Here is a 20,791-nt window from a genome sequence, read left to right on the forward strand (position 1 = left end):
AACATCTTGAACTGTAACAACAGGACTGCATTTCAAAAAGGTGACATTTACCTTCACATCTGGAGAGTTAAATCAATAGCTATATTTGAAAGAACAAAAGTTGGAGAGCATATTCCACTGGGTGAAGGGAGGAAGACACCGTAAGGTAAGAGTAGGTGTTAACACACTAATGATCATTTTTTAATAACAGAAGGACCTTTCTGGGAAAAAATACCAACATATTTTTTTCAGTTCTGCCTTCTCTTTCGGATAACCTTTGAATGAGAGAAACTTCTGCTGGTGTCAAATGACCACGAGGATATTAACAACTGGACACACAGCTTGTCCATCGCTGTTGGGTATATCTTCTTTACCAAGCTAGCTTTCCCCACTACTGCCACTGACCTTGCAAACAGCTCTGACAAAGGTCGGAATGGATTCATTGATCAGCTAGACCAAGCATATGACAGTCTGTGCCTTAATTGAATCCCAAAAGGGGGCAGACTGGGTTTTTATTACAGAGGCCAGCCGATAGCACTCATTAAGGGCTCCACAGACTGTGTGGTTTACTAATTAGTTTATTATACAGACACCTTGACGATGGGCAAAGTTGTCATTTTGCCCTTTATTGCACAGGGGATGTTGTTAAAAGTTTAATCAGCTAACACTGACCAAGTTAGCTTGGCAGGCTGTGGATGGTCATTGCGGAGGTCATTCCTGCTGCAGAAATTCTGACAGGGTCACAGCATGAACGTATAATAAAGAGAGTGTTACATAAGGTAGGAGCATACCTGAAAGGGACCCCTGAAAAGAGATGTGCTCTGCGGGGAGTAGAGAGCAGATGGGCTGTTAGGACAGGTGAATCCTTTTAAAGTTTATTTTTGCCTGCCACTGCTTAACACTTTCTTTCTTAAGGGGTGGGGTGCACAACTGTCATTTTGATATGTTCATCACATATAGTGAGATTAGTAAGTGGAGTTGGAAAATGTTGATTTATGTTCCCCCAAAATAGAGATAGTTGACTGAAATTATGGCATTCTTATATTGAAAATTAAAAATGGTACCCTTAGAGTTAAGATTCACATAGTTGCAGAGAAGTAGGTGGCCTATGCTACATCATCTTAACTTGACCTATCTGGACAAAGATAGGTATCCCATTACTGGTTATTATTATTAATTACTACTTAAAAACACAGAACATTTAGTAGTCCTGTCAAAAAGTCTCTTAATTACCGATTTGGGTCAATTTATTCCTAAAATTTTTAATTTTTCTGATAGATTATATTTTTAAAATGTATTCTTTACAAGGAAATTTTTCTTTGTGGTCTTCTAGAAAGATTATTTATTGAAGACTATTTACTGAATTTACCACATCTGTTTGGCAAGCACTCACAAAGGAACTGAGGTAATATGTTGAGTTACTGTTTCTCTTTTGTTTTGTTTTGATACTTCACCTGGAAGATAATGTAAAAAGTAAGTGTGCACACTTGAATTTTGTTGTTTTGCTTGCCGCAACAATCCCACTTTGTATACTTAACAGAGTAGTTCACACAGAGTGCAACAAGACACCAACCCAACAAACCAAATAATAAAAAAAGTTTAAAACTTCAATTTTAAATCGTTTAAAAAAGTCTCTGTGTAAGAAAGATGAAAAGAAGTATTGCTTAGCCATGCATTAAAGGTGAGAAAAATGCAAGAGAGGGAGAGAGGGAGAGAGGGGCCAAGGCAGAAGGGTGGATGGACGGTGGACGGAGGAAGTGAAGGAGTGTGAAAAACGTCCTGAAAGAAGCAGAGGAGGAAAAACAGGGAGAAAGAAAGACAAAGATGAACGTGATTCTTCTACTTCAATTGTTATGATGTCCTAAATAACATTTTCAACCCATGAGTTTGAATATGTGAACAGAAGCCACATAGGGACACAGGATTGTACTTTACAATATATCTATTGAGTATTTTAACAGTATTTTTTTTCTATAGATTTAATGACATGCACCTCACTAATTCAGAAAGAGATACCTGTATTTCCTCTCTGTGTGGTTTTGGAATATTCAAATCTCTAGGCTCCATGTAGAGCTGAACTTTAGGTCTAGGTCATTCAATGTATAAATTATACCATTCCAGACATAATCTTTTGAAATTGATGTGTTTACTCCTCTGTAATCTTGCTTTCCTCAGCCTCCATTGTCATATCTGCTATATTATCTGAAGGCTTTATGATAGTGCATCTGTATGGGTTAAAAAAGATAAGAATGTGTTGAAGCAACACATTTATTTCTGATACAACAAACCTGTTTTGACTATGTCTTGAAAAGTAATAAGTAACACTGAAAAGCTTCTACCTTGGAGACTAAATGACAATTTAATAGATCATTCAATGTTTTCATGAAGAGTGAAGAAATATCCTGTATTGCATTTCAACTGTAGAAAGAATGTTAGGCAGCATTGTGTATTATTCAAGCTGGAATTGATCCAGCAAAGTAGGTCTAACACTGACGCTAACTATAGGCTTTGTGAAAAGGAAGCATCTTCAGGGGTTCACACATCGTGCTAGTTCTGAGGAAGCTTCCCATGGAGACAGATTGTTCCATCCAGCCCACACAGGCAAACTCTGTGTTATTACCTCACTTTGGAAGGAAAAAAAGTGAACTCTTTGAACAGTACAGTTAAAAAGAGGATGCCTGTGGTGTATTTATTTTTTATGCCAACCATGGAGAAAGTCATGAAAAATTATTACTGGTTTATCTGAAACTTTATCTTTGCAAAAGCATCTCAGAAGAGTCATATTGCTTCAAATATGCCAGCTTTATGTTATAAAAACACCTGAAAAATCTAACTGCTAAATAGGAAATTGTGCATCAAAAAGCAAGTCAGCTGCAAACAAAGTGTGATTAGAGAATATGCAAAGACATCTGTCATACTGTAACCCAACAGAGTTCAATATCAAGGACATGCATGTGACATCTATGAACTGTTGAGATAAGTGGACAAACCTGATGGAAGGAGATGTTGAGAATAGCTTAGGTACAACTTCTGTGAGAGACACGAACCACAACACAGACTGTAATTATGACACTTATCTGTTATGAGGGAAATAGAAAAGGAATTTATACATGTTTTAATGGATAAGCCATTGAATCTGACAATTGCAATGTTAAACGTCACCATGGATGTATTCAGTGGAAATACTTTTAAAAGATAGCTAGGGTCTTAGGTGTCTTTTTTTTTTTAATTTTTCTAAACTTGGATTTTCTTTTTTTTAAATTCGATATATTTTTTATTTACATTTCAAATGATTTCCCCTTTTCTAGCTCCCCACTCCCTGAAAGTCCCATAAGCCCACTTCTCTCCCCCTGTCCTCCCACCCACCCCTTCCCACTTCCCCATTCTGGTTTTGCCAAATACTGCTTCACTGAGTCTTTCCAGAACAAGGGGCTACTCCTCCTTTCTTCTTGTACCTCATTTGATGTGTGGATTATGTTTTGGGTATTCCAATTTTTTAGGTTAATATCCACTTATTAGTGAGTGCATTCCATGATTCACCTTTTGAGTCTGGGTTACCTCACTTAGTATGATGTTCTCTAGCTCCATCCATTTGCCTAAGAATTTCATGAATTCATTGTTTCTAATGGCTGAATAGTACTCCATTGTGTAGATATTCCACATTTTTGCATCCACTCTTCTGTTGAGGGATACCTGGGTTCTTTCCAGCATCTGGCAATTATAAATAGGGCTTCTATGAACATAGTAGAGCATGTATCCTTATTACATGGTGGGCAATCCTCTGGGTATATGCCCAGGAGTGGTATAGCAGGATCTTCTGGAAGTGAGGTACCCAGTTTTCGGAGGAACTGCCAGACTGATTTCCAGAGTGGTTGTACCAATTTGCAACCCCAACAGCAGTGGAGGAGTGTTCCTCTTTCTCCACATCCTCACCAACACCTACTGTCTCCTGAATTTTTAATCTTAACCATTCTGACTGGTGTAAGGTGAAATTTCAGGGTTGTTTTGATTTGCATTTCCCTAATGACTAATGAAGTTGAGCACTTTCTAAGATGCTTCTCCCCCATCTGAAGTTCTTCAGGTGAGAATTCTTTGTTTAATTCTGTACCCCATTTTTAATAGGGTTGTTTGGTGTTCTGGAGTCTAACTTCTTGAGTTCTTTATATATATTGGATATTAGCCCTCTATCTGATGTAGGATTGGTGAAGATCTTTTCCCAATTTGTTGGTTGCCGATTTGTCCTTTTGATGGTGTCCTTTGCCTTACAGAAACTTTGTAATTTTATGAGTTCCCATTTGTCAATTTTTGATCTTAGAGCATATGCTATTGGTGTTCTGTTCAGAAACTTTCTCCCTGTATCGATGTCCTCATGGGTCTTCCCCAGATTCTTTTCTATTAGCTTCAGAGTGTCTGGCTTTATGTGGAGATCCTTGATCCATTTGGATTTGAGCTTAGTACAAGAAGACAAGGATAGATCAATTTGCATTTTTCTGCATGCTGACCTCCAGTTGAACCAGCACAATTTCTTGAAAAGGCTATCTTTTTTCCATTGGATGTTTTCAGCCTCTTTGTCAAGGATCAAGTGGCCATAGGTGTGTGGGTTCATTTCTGGATCTTCAATCCTGTTCCATTGATCTACCTGCCTGTCACTGTACCAATACCATGCAGTTTTTAACAGTATTGCTCTGTAGTATTGCTTGAGGTCAGGGATACTGATTCCCTCAGAATTTCTTTTGTGGCTGAGAATAGTTTTAGCTATCCTGGGTTTTTTGTTATTCCAGATGAATTTGATAATTGCTCTTTCTAACTCTGTGAAGAATTGAGTTGGGATTTTGATGGGTACTGCATTGAATCTGTATATTGCTTTTGGCAAAATGGCCATTTTAACTATATTGATTCTACCAATCCATGAGCATGGGGGGTTTCCCCATTTTTTGAGGTCTTCTTCCATTTCCTTCTTCAGAGTCTTGAAGTTCTTGTCATACAGATCTTTCACATGTTTGGAAAGAGTCACCCCAAGGTACTTTATACTGTTTGTGGCTATTGTGAAGGGGGTCATTTCCCTAATTTCTTTCTCAGCCTGCTTATCCTTTGAGTATAGGAAGGCCACTGATTTGCTTGAGTTGATTTTATAACCTGCCACTTTGCTGAAGTTGTTTATCAGCTGTAGGAGTTCTCTAGTGGAGTTTTTTGGGTCACTTAGGTAGACTATCATGTCATCTGCAAATAATGATAGTTTGACAACTTCCTTTCCAATTTGTATCCCTTTGACCTCCTTATGTTCTCGAATTGCCCAAGCTAGTACCTCAAGTACAATATTGAAAAGATAAGGAGAAAGGGGGCAGCCCTGTCTAGTCCCTGATTTTAGTGGGATTGCTTCAAGTTTCTCTCCATTTAGTTTGATGCTGGCTACCGGTTTGCTGTATATTGCTTTTACTGTGTTTAGGTATGGGCCTTGAATTCCTGTTCTTTCCAAGACTTTAAGCATGAAAGGATGCTGAATTTTGTCAAATGCATTTTCAGCATCCAATAAAATGACCATGTGTTTTTTTTTCTTTGAGTTTGTTTATGTAGTGGATTACATTGATGGATTTCCGTATATTGAACCAACCCTGCATTCCTGGGATAAAGCTTACTTGATCATGGTGGATGATCATTTTGATATGTTCTTGGATTCGGTTGGCAAGATTTTATTGAGTATTTTTGCATCGATGTTCATAAGGGAAATTGTCCTGAAGTTCTCTTCTTTGTTGGATCTCTGTGTGGTTTTGGTATCAGCGTAATTGTGGCTTCATAGAAGGAATTGGGTAGTGTTCCTTCTGTTTCTATTTTGTGGAATAGTTTGAAGAGTATTGTGTTAAGTCTTCTTTGAAGGTCTGATAGAATTCTGCACTGAAACCATCTGGTCCTGTGCTTTTTTTTTGTTGGAAGACTTTCTATGACTCCTTCTATTTCATTAGGCGTTATGGGACTGTTTAGATGATCTATTTGGTCCTGATTTAATTTTGGTATTTGGTATCTGTCTAGAAAATTGTCCACTTCCTCCAGATTCTTCAGTTGTGTTGAGTATAGGCTCTTGTAGTAGCATCTGATGATTTTTTGGATTTCCTCAGTTTCTGTTGTTATATCCCCCTTTTCATTTCTAAGTTTGCTAATTTGGATACTTTCTCTGTGCCCTTTGGTCAGTCTGGCTAAGGGTTTATCTATCTTGTTGATTTTCTCAAAGAACCAGCTCCTGGATTTGTTGATTCTTTGTATGGTTCTCTTTGTTTCCAATTGATTGATTTCAGCCCCGAGTTTGATGATTTCCTGTCTTCTACTCCTCCTGGGTGAATTGGCTTCTTTTTGTTCCAGGACTTTCAGGTGTGTCATTAAGCTGGTAGTGTATGCTCTCTCCATTTTCTTTTTGGAGGCACTCAGGGCTATGAGTTTTCCTCTTAGCACTGCTTTCATTGTGTTCCAAAGATTTGGGTATGTTGTGCCTTCATTTTCATTAAATTCTAAAAAGTCTCTGATTTCTTTCCTTATTTCTTCTTTGGCCAAGGTATCATTGAGTAGAGTATTGCTCAGCCTCCATGTGTATGTGGTCTTTCTGTTGTTTTTGTTGCTATTGAAAACCACTCTTACTCCACAGTGATCTGATAAGAGGCATGGGATTAGTTCGATCTTCTTATATTTGTTGAGGTCTGTCTTGTGACCAATTATATGGTCGATTTTGGAGAAGGAACTATGAGGTGCTGAGAAAAAGGTATATTCTTTTGCTTTAGGGTGAAATATTCTATAAATGTCAGTCAAGTCCAATTGGTCCAAAGCTTCAATTAGTTCTATTGCGTCCCTGTTTAGTTTCTGTTTTCCTGATCCGTCCATTGAGGAGAGTGGAGTGTTGAAGTCCCCCACAATTATTGTGTTAGGTGCAATGTGTGCTTTGAGCTTTAGTAAAGTTTCTTTTACGAATGAGGGTGCCCTTGCATTTGGCGAATAGGTGTTCAGAATTGAAAGTTCTTCTTGGTGGATTTTTCCTTTGACCAGCAAGAAGTGTCCTTCTGTGTCTCTTTAGATGACTTTATGTTGAAAGTCAATTTATCTGATATTAGAATGGCTACTCCTGCTCGTTTCCTTGACCATTGGCTTGTAAGATTGTCTTCCAGCCTTTTACTCTAAGGTAGTTTTTATCTTTGACACTGAGGTGTGTCTCCTGTATGCAGCAAATTGTAGGGTCCTGTTTCCCTATACAGTCTGTTAGTTTATGTCTTTTTATTGGGGAATTGAGACCATTGATGTTAAGAGATATTAAGGAATAGTGATTATTACTTCCTGTCATTTTTGATGTTCTTTTTATATTTGAGTGGTTATCTTCTTTTGGGTTTGATGAAGGAAGGTAACTATCTTGCTTTTTCCAGGGTGTAGTTTCCCTCCTTGTATTGGAGTTTTCCTCCTATTATTCTTTGCAGAGCCGGGTTTGTGGAAAGATATTGTGAAAATTTGGTTTTGTCATGGAATATCTTGGTTTCTCCATCTATGGTGAATGAGAGTTTTGCTGGGTATAGTATTCTTGGCTGACATTTGTATTCTCTTATGGTCTGCATGATATCTGCCCAGGATCTTCTAGCTTTCATGGTCTCTGGTGAGAAGTCTGGTGTGATTCTGATAGGTCTTCCTTTATATGTTACTTGGCCTTTTTCTCTTACTGCCTTTAATATTCTTTCTTTGTTTAGTGCATTTGGTGTTTTGATTATTATGTGACGGGAGGTATTTCTGCTCAGGTCCAGTCTGTTTGGAGTTCTGTAGGCTTCTTGTATATTCATAGGCATCTCTCTCTTTAAATTAGGAAAGTTTCTTCCATAATTTTGTTGAAGATATTTGCTGGCCCTTTCTGTTGTAAATCTTCACTCTCATCTATACCTATAATCCTTAGGTTTGATCTTCTCATTGTATCCTGGATTTCCTGGATGTTCTGGGATACAAACTTTTTGCATTTTGCATTTTCTTTGACAGTTGAGTCAATGGTTTCTATGGTATTTTCAGCATCTGAGATTCTTTCTTCCATCTCTTGTATTCTGTTGTTTATATTTGCATCTATGGCCCCTGATTTCTTCTCAAGGTTTTCTATCTCCAAAGTTGTCTCCCTTTGTGATTTCCTAGTTGTTTCTACTTGTGTTTTTAGATCCAGGATGGTTTTGCTCAGTTCCATCATTTGTTTGTTTGTGTTTTCCTGTAACTCTTTAAGAGATTTTTGTGTTTCCTCTTTCATGACTTCTGCCTGTTGACTCAAGTTCTCCTGCATTTCTTTAAGGTTTTTTTTGCCTTTCTTCTTTATTGGCTTCTATCTCTTGGGCCTCATTCTCCTGCATTTCTTTAAGAGATTTTTGTGTTTCCATTATACAGGTTTCTAGCTTATTCATGTTCCCCTGTATTTCTTTAAGAGATTCATTCATGTCCTTTTTGTGTTCTTCTAGCAGCATCATGAACAGTGATTTTAAATGCAAATCTTGTTTCTCTGGTGTGTTGGCATAACCAGGACTTGCTGATGTTGGAGAGTTTGGTTCAGATGCTTCCATATTGCCTAGATTTCTGTTAGTAGTGTTCCTGCGTTTGCCTTTTGCCATCTTGTTCTCTGGAGCTAGTTGGTCTTGTCTCTGGCTGGTGTTTCAGCCTCCTGAGAGGCTCTAGGGCTATTTCTGCAACACTGGATTGCAGGGTTTCCCCTGTTGCAGATTGTTGATGTGCTGTCCTCCTCTTGGGTGCTTTTGCAGCCCTAGTGTGTTTTGCCCCAGATTGTGACTATGAACCAGATGGTGCCCATTTGCTCCTTCAGGGAGTACTGAGGGGTGTATGCTGCAGGGACCTTTTCTACGTGCTGACCACTCTGCTGGCCAGCGGAACTCCCAACCAGGTTGGTGTACACAAGGCTAGCCTTGCTGCTCAGGCCCTGAGTCTAGGCAAAAGCCTGGCAGGCCAATGTCTGAGCAAAGTTCCTCTCAGCTGTGAGTGTTAATTGGATCTCTCAGTTGGCCAGGATGGCGGTGTGTGTGCATTCCCTGAGAGTGCGGGGAGAGTCTGCTGGGCTAACAACCTCCTGGCCGGCTCGGCACAGGCACACAGATGGCCCACTGAGCAGCCCAGAGCCTGGGGGGCAGTCCAGGGCCTGACTGTCTTAGACCCCAGCTATGCCAGCCTCGGGCTAGCCTGTTAGCTGGTTTTGCCTGCTAGGACTCTCTGGCTTCTTGTAGGCAAAATGGTGGCAGCGCTCGCAAGAGCATGTGCCGGCCTGGGCTAACAACCTCCTGGCCGGGTCGGCACACAGATGGCCCACCGAGCAGCCCAGGGCCTGGGGACAGTCCAGGGCCTGACTATCTGAGACCCCTGCTATGTCTGCCTCGGGCTATGCCTGTTAGCCGGTTTGGTTTTGCCTGCTAGGACTCTCTGGCTTCCCGTAGGCAAAATGGCGGAGGCGTGCGCGCTGGCATGGTCAAACAACCTCCTGGCTGGGTTTGCACACCGGTGGCCCCCCGACCAGCCCAGGGCCTGGGTGCAGGCCAACGCCCGCCGGGCTTAGACCCCCGAGATGTTGGTCTCAGGTTTTATTTGCGTACCTCAGTCTGTCTGATTTCTCTGGCGTCCGAAAACCAATATGGAGGCCTTGTAACTGACTGGTGGGAGGCAGAGTTCTGATGTGGCTTCTGTGTGGTGAAAGGCGCCGTAAATCCTCCGCTGTTTGCAGCCCAGCTGGCCAGCAATGGCCAGTGGTCATGGGCACAGGGTCTGCCTGGACCCTGTCAGCTTGGTTCTACTGCTGATGGCCCTTCCTCTGGACCAGCTGCTGCTGCTGTTGCTGATGTTGCCACCACTCCCGGAACCTTTTTTTTTTTTTCCGGGGTCTTAGGTGTCTTGAAGTAATCAAATATCCATTTACCCAGCAATGTCTTTCTCTAGTATGTATGACAGAATGTTTTTGTATCTGAGTATCAAAGGGGTGCATGGTAAAGCTCAGGTACTCTATATATGCTCTTAGTCACTTAAATATAAGTAAATCAAGCAACAACAGGTATGTAAATAAAAAGACTATATAAATAATGATGCAGATATGAAAGAGTTCTCTAACTTATATACATGTAGCATAAGAAACTACAGAAAAATAAACATAAGAAACCCAAAAAAATATTGCAAGCTCATGAGGAGAGTAAGCATTAGCTGAGGCTAACATTCCTTGATAAGCTATATGAAGATTGACTAACCTAAGTCATTGGATCATATGTTATAATGGGATCCTGGGTACTCCTGGGCCCAGATGAGATAGGGTTTTAGAATGGATGCAGCCACAGCAAAGTACTACACTCTGTGCAGAAGGATGAACCAACATGTCATGCTGGAAATCTACAACTTATGCATGTCGAAGATAAATTGTTTTGTTTTTTTATCGACAAACATAACTGCTGTCTTTAGTCTCAAGACACTTGGAGTTCTTACCCCTAGGTCTTTAAAATCTCCATGCTAGACATTCACACTGTAAAAAGACTTACATCAGCATCACTTATAACAGCAAATTCTGCACTTTTTGTAAAATAATATCAATATAAACTCTAAGTATTTATCCTTCTCCAAAGGGAAAGATCTAGCCTCATAAAGGTGAACTTGGGATGCATCATTAAACTCTGAGGCACATGTGTATATTTTACTATGATTCATGGACTTTTACAGTTTGCGTAGAAGTGAAGAAAACAGGAGTAAAAGTGTGACTTGATCTTGTCATACAATGATTTTGTTATTTAAAATGTATAATTAAGAATACAAAGCAATGAAAGACAAAAGTCAAGAAAATTATTACAGAGAGAAGCCAGCTGAGAGAAGTAAGAAGCATTAAATACATGGTTACTTAAATTACACAACAGAAATTTGAATTAAAATTCAATTAAATAAAAGACCCAGCAGAGCTAAAGAGAAAAATGACAATCTGGAAGTTATTTAATGGAATTATATCTCAGAACTAAATAAAGATGGAAAAGACACAGAAATAGGTGTAACAGATGCTTAACTGTGGTTTGAAGGGAAGAATGGAAAAAAGGATAATGAGGTTATGTCTCCCATCCCACTGAAGAATAAAAATGGGAGGTTTGACTATTATTTTAAAATAATTGCCTGGCTAAAGTCATCCTGAAATGAGAAGAAAGAAAACCATTTGGAACTGCAATTAACTACCTGAACGGTGCACAGGAAACAAAGCAAATTGTAGAAGAGGAACCCAGAGAGATTAGCATGTTTAAACAAAGAGTCAACACTATAAAATGTTGCTCAAAAAGATTGTCCCATGGGCAAAAATATCTGTAGCACAACACCCTTGTAACTCAGATTATGTGAAGATCGTAGGCAAGAATCGGGCAAAGGAGAAGTCTGTTCTAGGACATACTATGCTTTTACTTATAGATATTTCACAGAGACACGGTACCTTCAGCTTCCTGCTCACTTCATGGGACATGTACAAGCATCTTGGCAACTGCATATAGAACAGTAAATGTAAGACAGAGGTTAGGGACAAAGAGCAATAGAAAACCCGACAATTTAGCCCCCAATAGTTTGTGGAAGCTTCTAAGAAGCCAGTCTCAAACACTTGAGAATAATATCCAGATCATTGTCATCAATGGTGTCTAGAAATCTAGAATCTTCTGTAGTAGTGTTTAGTTATCACTTACATCCTGCGAGAACAAATGTTTGAAATGAGAGCTGTGTGTTTTTATCCATAAATCTAGCCTTGAATCAAAAAAAAATTGGTGATACCATGTGGGGAGCCATATTGGAGTAATGTTGTCATCTTGATTTGGAATCTCTGAGGAGTCACATAGTGACTATGAAGACTACTAAGATTTGGCTATGCAGTTCATTTTTAAATGTCAATCTACCCTCTCATCTTTCTATGATTCAGAAGGTACTGAAGAGAGTCTAGACCCCTACATCATTTGTCATTTCCTGATTTTTCTTAGTCTCTGTTTCTCAATTCCTACCATTTTCTGTCTTAAGTTGACAGGCTTTCATGTGGTTGTTTCCCCCGCTCTCCCCCACAGTTTCTTTTTCATTATAAAAACAATGAAATAAAGCATGATTTTTAAAAATCATATTGACTAAGTTTATAGCCAACACATCAAGTCATAAATGTTTGTATGCATGAGAGTAAGAAATAAGGCTAAGGTATATTTAATATATACAATACTAAAACCATGCTTATGCCTAAAACTTATGTAATAACAGTGTTGTACATTTAAATCTGAAGTGTGGCTGAATGTTTCCTCATGTCATGCTTTAGCCATCCTAAATCCATCTCTACTACTGATTTTATTGCTTTGTATTAGAAGAGGTACTGTGGGAGAGAGTAAAAGCACAAATTTACATTTTTCTTTTCTTTTTCTGCTGTTTATTGGATATTTTCTTTATTTACATTTCAAATGTTATCCCCTTTACCCGTCCCCCCCAGAAACCCCTTATTCTTCCCCCCTTCCCCCTGCTTCTAAGAGGGCATTCCCCCATCCACCCAATTACTCCCACCTCTCTACCCTTGAATTCCCCCACACTGGGGCATTGAGCCTTCAAAGGATAAAGGCCTCTCATCCCATTGATGTCTGACTAGGCCATCCTCTGCTACATAATGCAGCTGGAGCCACGGGTCCCTCCAAGTGTACGCCTTGGCTGGTGGTTTAGTTCCTGGGAGCTCTGGGGTGCAGCCTGGTTGATTGATATTATTGTTCTTCCTATCTTCCAGAGCCTGACAAATACAGAGGCGAATGCTCACAGCCAACCATTGGACTGAGCATGGGTCCCCAATGGGGAGGAGTTAGAGAAAGGACTGAAACTTACAGTTTTCATATTTCTTTCATATTTGTTTTAAAATCATGGTCATCATGCTCTCTGCCACCCATTTTAAGCATAACAAATAGGTGCCATTGTAGGTTATTGCCTTTTAAATATACTCCATTAATAGTTTTATGCAATGAGTAGCTTAAGTGAAACTGGTCATTTTGTGGTAAAACTCAGAAATCTGTAATTGCACTGGATACAGGCAAAGATAAATGTTTCCTTTCAGTTCATAAGTCACTCAGGTTTTTGTTTGTTTGTTTGTTTGTTTTTTGTTTTTCTAATCAAAGTGCTATCGAGGAGCTTTGAATTTTGAGTATTTGATGATTGGAGATCATTTCTGACTAACAGGGAATGCAGCACATTTTAATAACTATGAAAACTGGCCTGAGTATTGATATTGCCTGAATGATTCTCTTCTGACACATGATATTCAGAAAAAAAATCCTGGTTTTCCAGCTGTGTTTTTGAAACTGCTTTATTTTTCCCCAAGACAGACATAATTTATTTCACTTGGTGACAGGAACAGGGATTTTAATTTTTTGATGTGTTATTAGTGTTGAGGTTGGTGTTCATCAGTCTACCCTAATTTATTCACAATAGCTATTTTCATTGTGTAGCATAAATATTTTCATGTCTAGAGAATCAATATACTAGAAAATGTAGGCAAAGATAAATTAGAGAAATGCATGCAGTAGCACAAGGATAAGTAATGAATTCTTCATAAGAATTGAAAGTTTTAGGCAGGGTGTTTGCATTAAAAATTATTGTTCTAAGACACCCAGTAAAATAATATGTAGTGGGTACTGGAAGGAAATCAAAATTCTTTTTTTTTTTTTTTTTTTTTTTCTTTTTTTTTTTTCTTTGATATAATTTATTTACATTTCAAATGATTTCCCCTTTTCTAGCCCCCCCCCACTCCCCGAAAGTCCCGTAAGCCCCCTTCTCTTCCCCTGTCCTCCCTCCCACCCCTTCCCAGTTCCCCGTTCTGGTTTTGCCAAATACTGTTTCACTGAGTCTTTCCAGAACCAGGGACCACTCCTGCTTTCTTCTTGTATCTCATTTGATGTGTGGATTATGTTTTGGGTATTCCAGTTTTCTAGGTTAATAACCACTTATTAGTGAGTGCATACCATGATTCACCTTTTGAGTCTGGGTTACCTCACTTAGTATGATGTTCTCTAGCTCCATCCATTTGCCTAAGAATTTCATGAATTCATTGTTTCTAATGGCTGAATAGTACTCCATTGTGTAGATATACCACATTTTTTGTATCCACTCTTCTGTTGAGGGATACCTGGGTTCTTTCCAGCATCTGGCAATTATAAATAGGGCTGCTATGAACATAGTAGAGCATGTATCCTTATTACATGGTGGGGAATCCTCTGGGTATATGCCCAGGAGTGGTATAGCAGGATCTTCTGGAAGTGAGGTGCCCAGTTTTCGGAGGAACCGCCAGACTGCTTTCCAGAGTGGTTGTACCAATTTGCAACCCCACCAGCAGTGGAGGAGTGTTCCTCTTTCTCCGCACCCTCTCCAACACCTGCTGTCTCCTGAATTTTTAATCTTAGCCATTCTGACTGGTGTAAGATGAAATCTTAGGGTTGTTTTGATTTGCATTTCCCTAATGACTAATGAAGTGGAGCATTTTTTAAGATGCTTCTCCGCCATCCGAAGTTCTTCAGGTGAGAATTCTTTGTTTAACTCTGTACCCCATTTTTTAATAGGGTTGTTCGGTTTTCTGGAGTCTAACTTCTTGAGTTCTTTATATATATTGGATATTAGCCCTCTATCTGATGTAGGATTGGTGAAGATCTTTTCCCAATTTGTTGGTTGCCGATCTGTCCTCTTGATGGTGTCCTTTGCCTTACAGAAACTCTGTAACCTTATGAGGTCCCATTTGTCAAATCTTGCTCTTAGAGCATACGCTATTGGTGTTCTGTTCAGAAACTTTCTCCCTGTACCGATGTCCTCAAGGGTCTTCCCCAGTTTCTTTTCTATTAGCTTCAGAGTGTCTGGCTTTATGTGGAGGTCCTTCATCCATTTGGATTTGAGCTTAGTACAAGGAGACAAGGATGGATCAATTCGCATTCTTCTGCATGCTGACCTCCAGTTGAACCAGCACCATTTGTTGAAAAGGCTATCTTTTTTCCATTGGATGTTTTCAGCCTCTTTGTCGAGGATCAAGTGGCCATAGGTGTGTGGGTTCATTTCTGGATCTTCAATCCTGTTCCATTGATCCTCCTGCCTGTCACTGTACCAATACCATGCAGTTTTTAACACTATTGCTCTGTAGTATTGCTTGAGGTCAGGGATACTGATTCCCCCAGATTTTCTTTTGTTGCTGAGAATAGTTTTAGCTATCCTGGGTTTTTTGTTGTTCCAGATGAATTTGATAATTGCTCTTTCTAACTCTGTGAAGAATTGAGTTGGGATTTTGATGGGTATTGCATTGAATCTGTATAGTGCTTTAGGCAAAATGGCCATTTTAACTATATTGATTCTACCGATCCATGAGCATGGGAGGTTTTCCCATTTTTTGAGGTCTTCTTCCATTTCCTTCTTCAGAGTCTTGAAGTTCTTGCCATACAGATCTTTCGCATGTTTGGTAAGAGTCACCCCAAGATACTTTATACTGTTTGTGGCTATTGTGAAGGGGGTCATTTCCCTAATTTCTTTCTCAGCCTGTTTATCCTTTGAGTATAGGAAGGCCACTGATTTGCTTGAGTTGATTTTGTAACCTGCCACTTTGCTGAAGTTGTTTATCAGCTGTAGGAGCTCTCTAGTGGAGTTCTTTGGGTCACTTAGGTAGACGATCATGTCGTCTGCAAATAATGATAGTTTGACTTCCTCCTTTCCAATTTGTATCCCTTTGACCTCCTTATGTTGTCGAATTGCCCGAGCTAGTACCTCAAGTACAATATTGAAAAGATAAGGAGAAAGGGGGCAGCCTTGTCTGGTCCCTGATTTCAGTGGGATTGCTTCAAGTATCTCTCCGTTTAGTTTGATGCTGGCTACCGGTTTGCTGTATATTGCTTTTACTATATTTAGGTATGGGCCTTGAATTCCTGTTCTCTCCAAGACTTTAAGCATGAAAGGATGCTGAATTTTGTCAAATGCTTTTTCAGCATCCAATGAAATGACCATGTGGTTTTGTTCTTTGAGTTTGTTTATGTAGTGGATTGTATTGATGGATTTCCGTATATTGAACCAACCCTGCATTCCCGGGATAAAGCCTACTTGATCATGGTGGATGATCGTTTTGATGTGTTCTTGGATTCGGTTGGCAAGAATTTTGTTGAGTATTTTTGCATCGATGTTCATAAGGGAAATTGGTCTGAAGTTCTCTTTCTTTGTTGGATCTTTGTGTGGCTTTGGTATCAGCGTAATTGTGGCTTCGTAGAAGGAATTGGGTAGTGTTCCTTCTGTTTCTATTTTGTGGAATAGTTTGAAGAGTATTGGTGTTAACTCTTCTTTGAAGGTCTGGTAGAATTCTGCACTGAAACCATCTGGTCCTGTGCTTTTTTTGGTTGGAAGACTTTCTATGACTCCTTCTATTTCTTTAGGCTTTATGGGACTGTTTAGATGGTCTAGTTGGTCCTGATTTAATTTTGGTATTTGGTATCTGTCGAGGAAATTGTCCATTTCCTCCAGATTCTCCAGTTGTGTTGAGTACAGGCTCTTGTAGTAGGATCTGATGATTTTTTGGATTTCCTCAGTTTCCGTTGTTATGTCTCCCTTTTCATTTCTAAGTTTGTTAATTTGGATACTTTCTCTGTGCCCTTTGGTCAGTCTGGCTAAGGGTTTATCTATCTTGTTGATTTTCTCAAAGAACCAGCTCCTAGTTTTGTTGATTTTTTGTATGGTTCTCTTTGTTTCTACTTGATTGATTTCGGCCCTGAGTTTGATGATTTCCTGCCTTCTACTCCTCCTGGGTGAAATAGCTTCTTTTTGTTCTAGGGCTTTCAGGTGTGTCATTAAGTTGGTAATATATGCTCTCTCCATTTTCTTTTTGGAGGCACTCAGGGCTATGAGTTTTCCTCTTAGCACTGCTTTCATTGTGTCCCATAGATTTGGGTATGTTGTGTTTTCATTTTCATTGTGTTCTAAAAAGTCTTTAATTTCTTTCTTTATTTCTTCCTTGACCAAGGTGTCATTGAGTAGAGTATTGTTCAATTTCCACGTGTATGTGGGTTTTCTGTTGTTTCTGTTGCTATTGAAGACCACTTTTATTCCATAGTGATCAGATAGGAGGCATGGGATTAGTTCTATCTTTTTATATTTGTTGAGGTCTGTCTTGTGACCAATTATATGGTCGATTTTGGAGAAGGTACCATGAGGTGCTGAAAAAAAGGTATATTCTTTTGTTTTAGGATAGAATGTTCTATATATATCAGTTAAGTCTAATTGGTCCAAAGCTTCAATTAGTTTCATTGTGTCCTTGTTTAGTTTCTGTTTTCCTGATCGGTCCATTGAGGAAAGTGCAGTGTTGAAGTCACCCACAATTATTGTGTTAGGTGTAATGTGTGCTTTGAGTTTTAATAGAGTTTCTTTTATGAAAGAGGGTGCCCTTGCATTTGGAGCATAGATGTTCAGGATTGAGAGTTCTTCTTGTTGTATTTTTCCTTTGACCAGCAAGAAGTGTCCCTCAGAGTCTCTTTTGATGACTTTGGGTTGAAAGTCAATTTTATCTGATATTAAAATGGCTACTCCAGCTTGTTTCCTGAGACCATTTGCTTGTAAAATTGTCTTCCAGCCTTTTACTCTAAGGTAGTGTTTGTCTTTGACCCTGAGGTGTGTTTCCTGTAAGCAGCAAAATGTAGGGTCCTGTTTACGTATCCAGTCAGTTAGTCTGTGTCTTTTTATTGGGGCATTGAGTCCATTGATGTTAAGAGATATTAAGGAATAGTGATTGTTACTTCCTATCATTTTTGTCGTTATTTTTTAAATTTGATTGCTTAACTTCTTTTGGGTTTGATGAAAGGTTACTATCTTGCTTTTTTCAGGGTGGAGTTTCCCTCCTTGTATTGGTGTTGTCCTCCTATTATCCTTTTTAGGGCTGGGTTTGTGGATAGATATTGGGTGAACTTGGTTTTGTCGTGAAATATCTTAGTTTCTCCATCTATGGTGATTGAGAGTTTTGCTGGATATAGTAGTTTTGGTTGGCATTTGTGTTCTCTTAGAGTCTGCATGAGATCTGCCCAGGACCTTCTAGCCTTCATAGTCTCAGGTGAAAAGTCTGCTGTGATTCTGATAGGTCTTCCTTTATATGTTACTTGGCCTTTTTCTCTTACTGCCTTTAGTATTCTTTCTTTGTTTAGAACATTTGGTGTTTTGATTATTATGTGACGGGAAGTATTTCTGTTCTGGTCCAGTCTGTTTGGAGTTCTGTAGGCTTCTTGTATATTCATGGGCATCTCTCTCTTTAGGTTAGGGAAGTTTTCTTCCATAATTTTATTGAAGATATTTGCTGGCCCTTTAAGTTGTAAATCTTCACTCTCATCTATGCCTATAATCCTTAGGTTTGGTCTTCTCATTGTGTCCTGGATTTCCTGGATATTTTGGGTTACAAGCTTTTTGCACTTTGCATTTTCTTTAACTGTTGAGTCCATGGTTTCTATGGAATCTTCAGCATCTGAGATTCTTTCTTCTATCTCTTGTATTCTGTTGTTGATATTTGCATCTCTGTCCCCTGATTTCTTCCCAAGGCTTTCTATCTCCAAAGTTGTCTCCCTTTGAGTTTTCTTAGTTGTTTCTACTTCTGATTTTAGATCCTGGATGGTTTTGCTTAGCTCCTTCCCTTGCATGTTTGTGTTTTCCTGTAATTCTTTAAGAGATTTTTGTGTTTCCTTTTTCATGAGCTCAGCCTGTTGACCAAAGTTCTCCTGTATTTCTTTAAGAGATTTTTGTGTTTCGTCTTTCATGACCTCAGCCTGTTGAGCAAAGTTCTCCTGTATTTCTTTAAGTGTTTTTTGCATTTCCTCCTTGTTGGCTTTTGTATTCTCCTGGATTTCTTTCAATGATTTTTGTGTTTCCCTTGCAAGGGCTTCTAACTTTTGATCCATTTTCTCCTCAATGTCCTTCATGTGTTCCTGTACCAGCATCATGACCAGTGATTTTAAATCCAAATCTTGTTTTACTGGTGTGATGGGGTATCCAGGACTTGCTGGTAGAGGAGAATTTGGTTCAGATGTTGCCATATTGCCTTGATTTCTGTTAGTGACGTTTCTGCGTTTGCCTTTTGCCATCTAGCTCTCACTGGTGTTACTTGGTCTTGTCAGTGCTGGACTCACCAGTGCAAGCTGCCCCTTCCCCGTTGGCCTCTGGTGCACAGCTTACACTCTGCACTGCCTATAGACAGGGTGCTGTTGTCCAGGCTGTTCAGATCCCGAAGCAGGCACCTGAAGGCTCCCGCTGGAGCCCGCAGGATTTATTGGAGCACACCGACTTCTCCCAGCTGGCCGCCCGGAAGCCCCCACTAGCCTCTTGAGGGACCTGGAGATGTGGCGGCCACCCAGGGTGATCTGAAGCGGAGAGAGTTGAGCTGGGGGCTTCTGCCTGAGGCCTTGCCCCAGATTGTGTCTGTGGACCAGGTGGAACCCGTGTGCACCCCCAGGGAGCTCCGAAGGTGAATGTTGCTGTGACCTCCCCTGTGCTCCGCTCACTCCGCTGGGCAGCCGATTTCCCCAACCGGGCTGGCGCACACTAGGTTAGCCTTGTCGCCTGGGCCCTGAGTTCAGGCAAACGCCTGGGAGGCCAAGGTCCGAGCAAAGTTCCCCTGGGGCTATGTCTGTTATTTGGGTCCGCCAGGTGACCCGGATGGCGGGCGTGTGCGTCCGCGCTCCGCGAAAGCACCGGGAGAGTCTGTTGTGCTAATAACCTCCTGGGCTGGTTGACACACAGATGGCCCACCAAGCCGCCCAGTTCTTGGGGTCAGTCCTGTGCCTTTTGGGGCCTAGGCCCCCGTTTTGTTAGCCTCAGGCTACGCTTGTTAGCAGTCTCTGCCCTCCCGAGCACTCTGGCTCCTGTAGGCAAAATGGCGGCGCGTGCACCGGCCGGGGCAAAAAAAAAAAAACTCCTGGCTGGGTTGGCGCCCCGATGGCCACTCGAACAGCCCAGGGCCTGGGTGCAGGCCAACGCCCGTCTGGCTCCGACCCCTGCGGTGTTGGGCCTAGGATTATGTTTGTGTACCTCAGTCTGACCAATCTCTGGAGCCCGGGATCAAGATGGCGGTGAGTCTCTCCTGACTGGCGGGCAGCCGAGTTCTGAAGTGGCTTCCGTGCAGCGAAAGGCTCCGCAGAACCGCAGTTGCTTGCCGCCCGGCTGGTCAGCGAAGGTCAGTGGTCGTGGGCGCAGGGCCTAACTGGACCCTGTGTCGCCTTGGTTCCACCGCTGATGGCCCTTCAGCTGGAGCAGCCACTGCTACCGACGCCGCCGCCGCCGCCGCCGCCGCCGCCCAGCCGGAAATCAAAATTCTATAGGTTAGCTACATCCAAAATCTTACAAGGAAAGGCCATTGAAACTTACACAGTCCACTTGAGAATCGAAATCAACCAAAAATCTTCTAGGAAAAGTTTCAATTTAGAAACTCTCTTGATCAGATTGGCCTATGGGCACGTCTCTGGAAGATTGGAGTGACGCTTATTAAGGGTGGATGATCCAGCCCAAGAAGAAGATGCAAAATGTCCTGGGCTAGGTCATGAGCTGTCTAGAGAAGAAAGTTAGCTGAGCCAGAGAATCAGGCAAAGCCAGCAGCAATGATCCACATAGTCACCCTCTGCTCCATACTGTGGGGGTGATGATTAGCGTCGTGCCTCGACTTCCTACCCATCATTTAATATGTAAAATAAATGTATCCTTAAAATTCAAGTGGCTTTAAGAAAAATAAAGACATAATTCCTTCACAAAAATCTTTCCTTGTGTTATTTCATAACCAAAAACACTTCATAAAATAAAGAAAGATAGGAAATTC

The sequence above is a fragment of the Apodemus sylvaticus genome, chromosome 2 (assembly GCF_947179515.1).
Source record: "Apodemus sylvaticus chromosome 2, mApoSyl1.1, whole genome shotgun sequence".
Lineage (NCBI taxonomy): Eukaryota > Metazoa > Chordata > Mammalia > Rodentia > Muridae > Apodemus > Apodemus sylvaticus.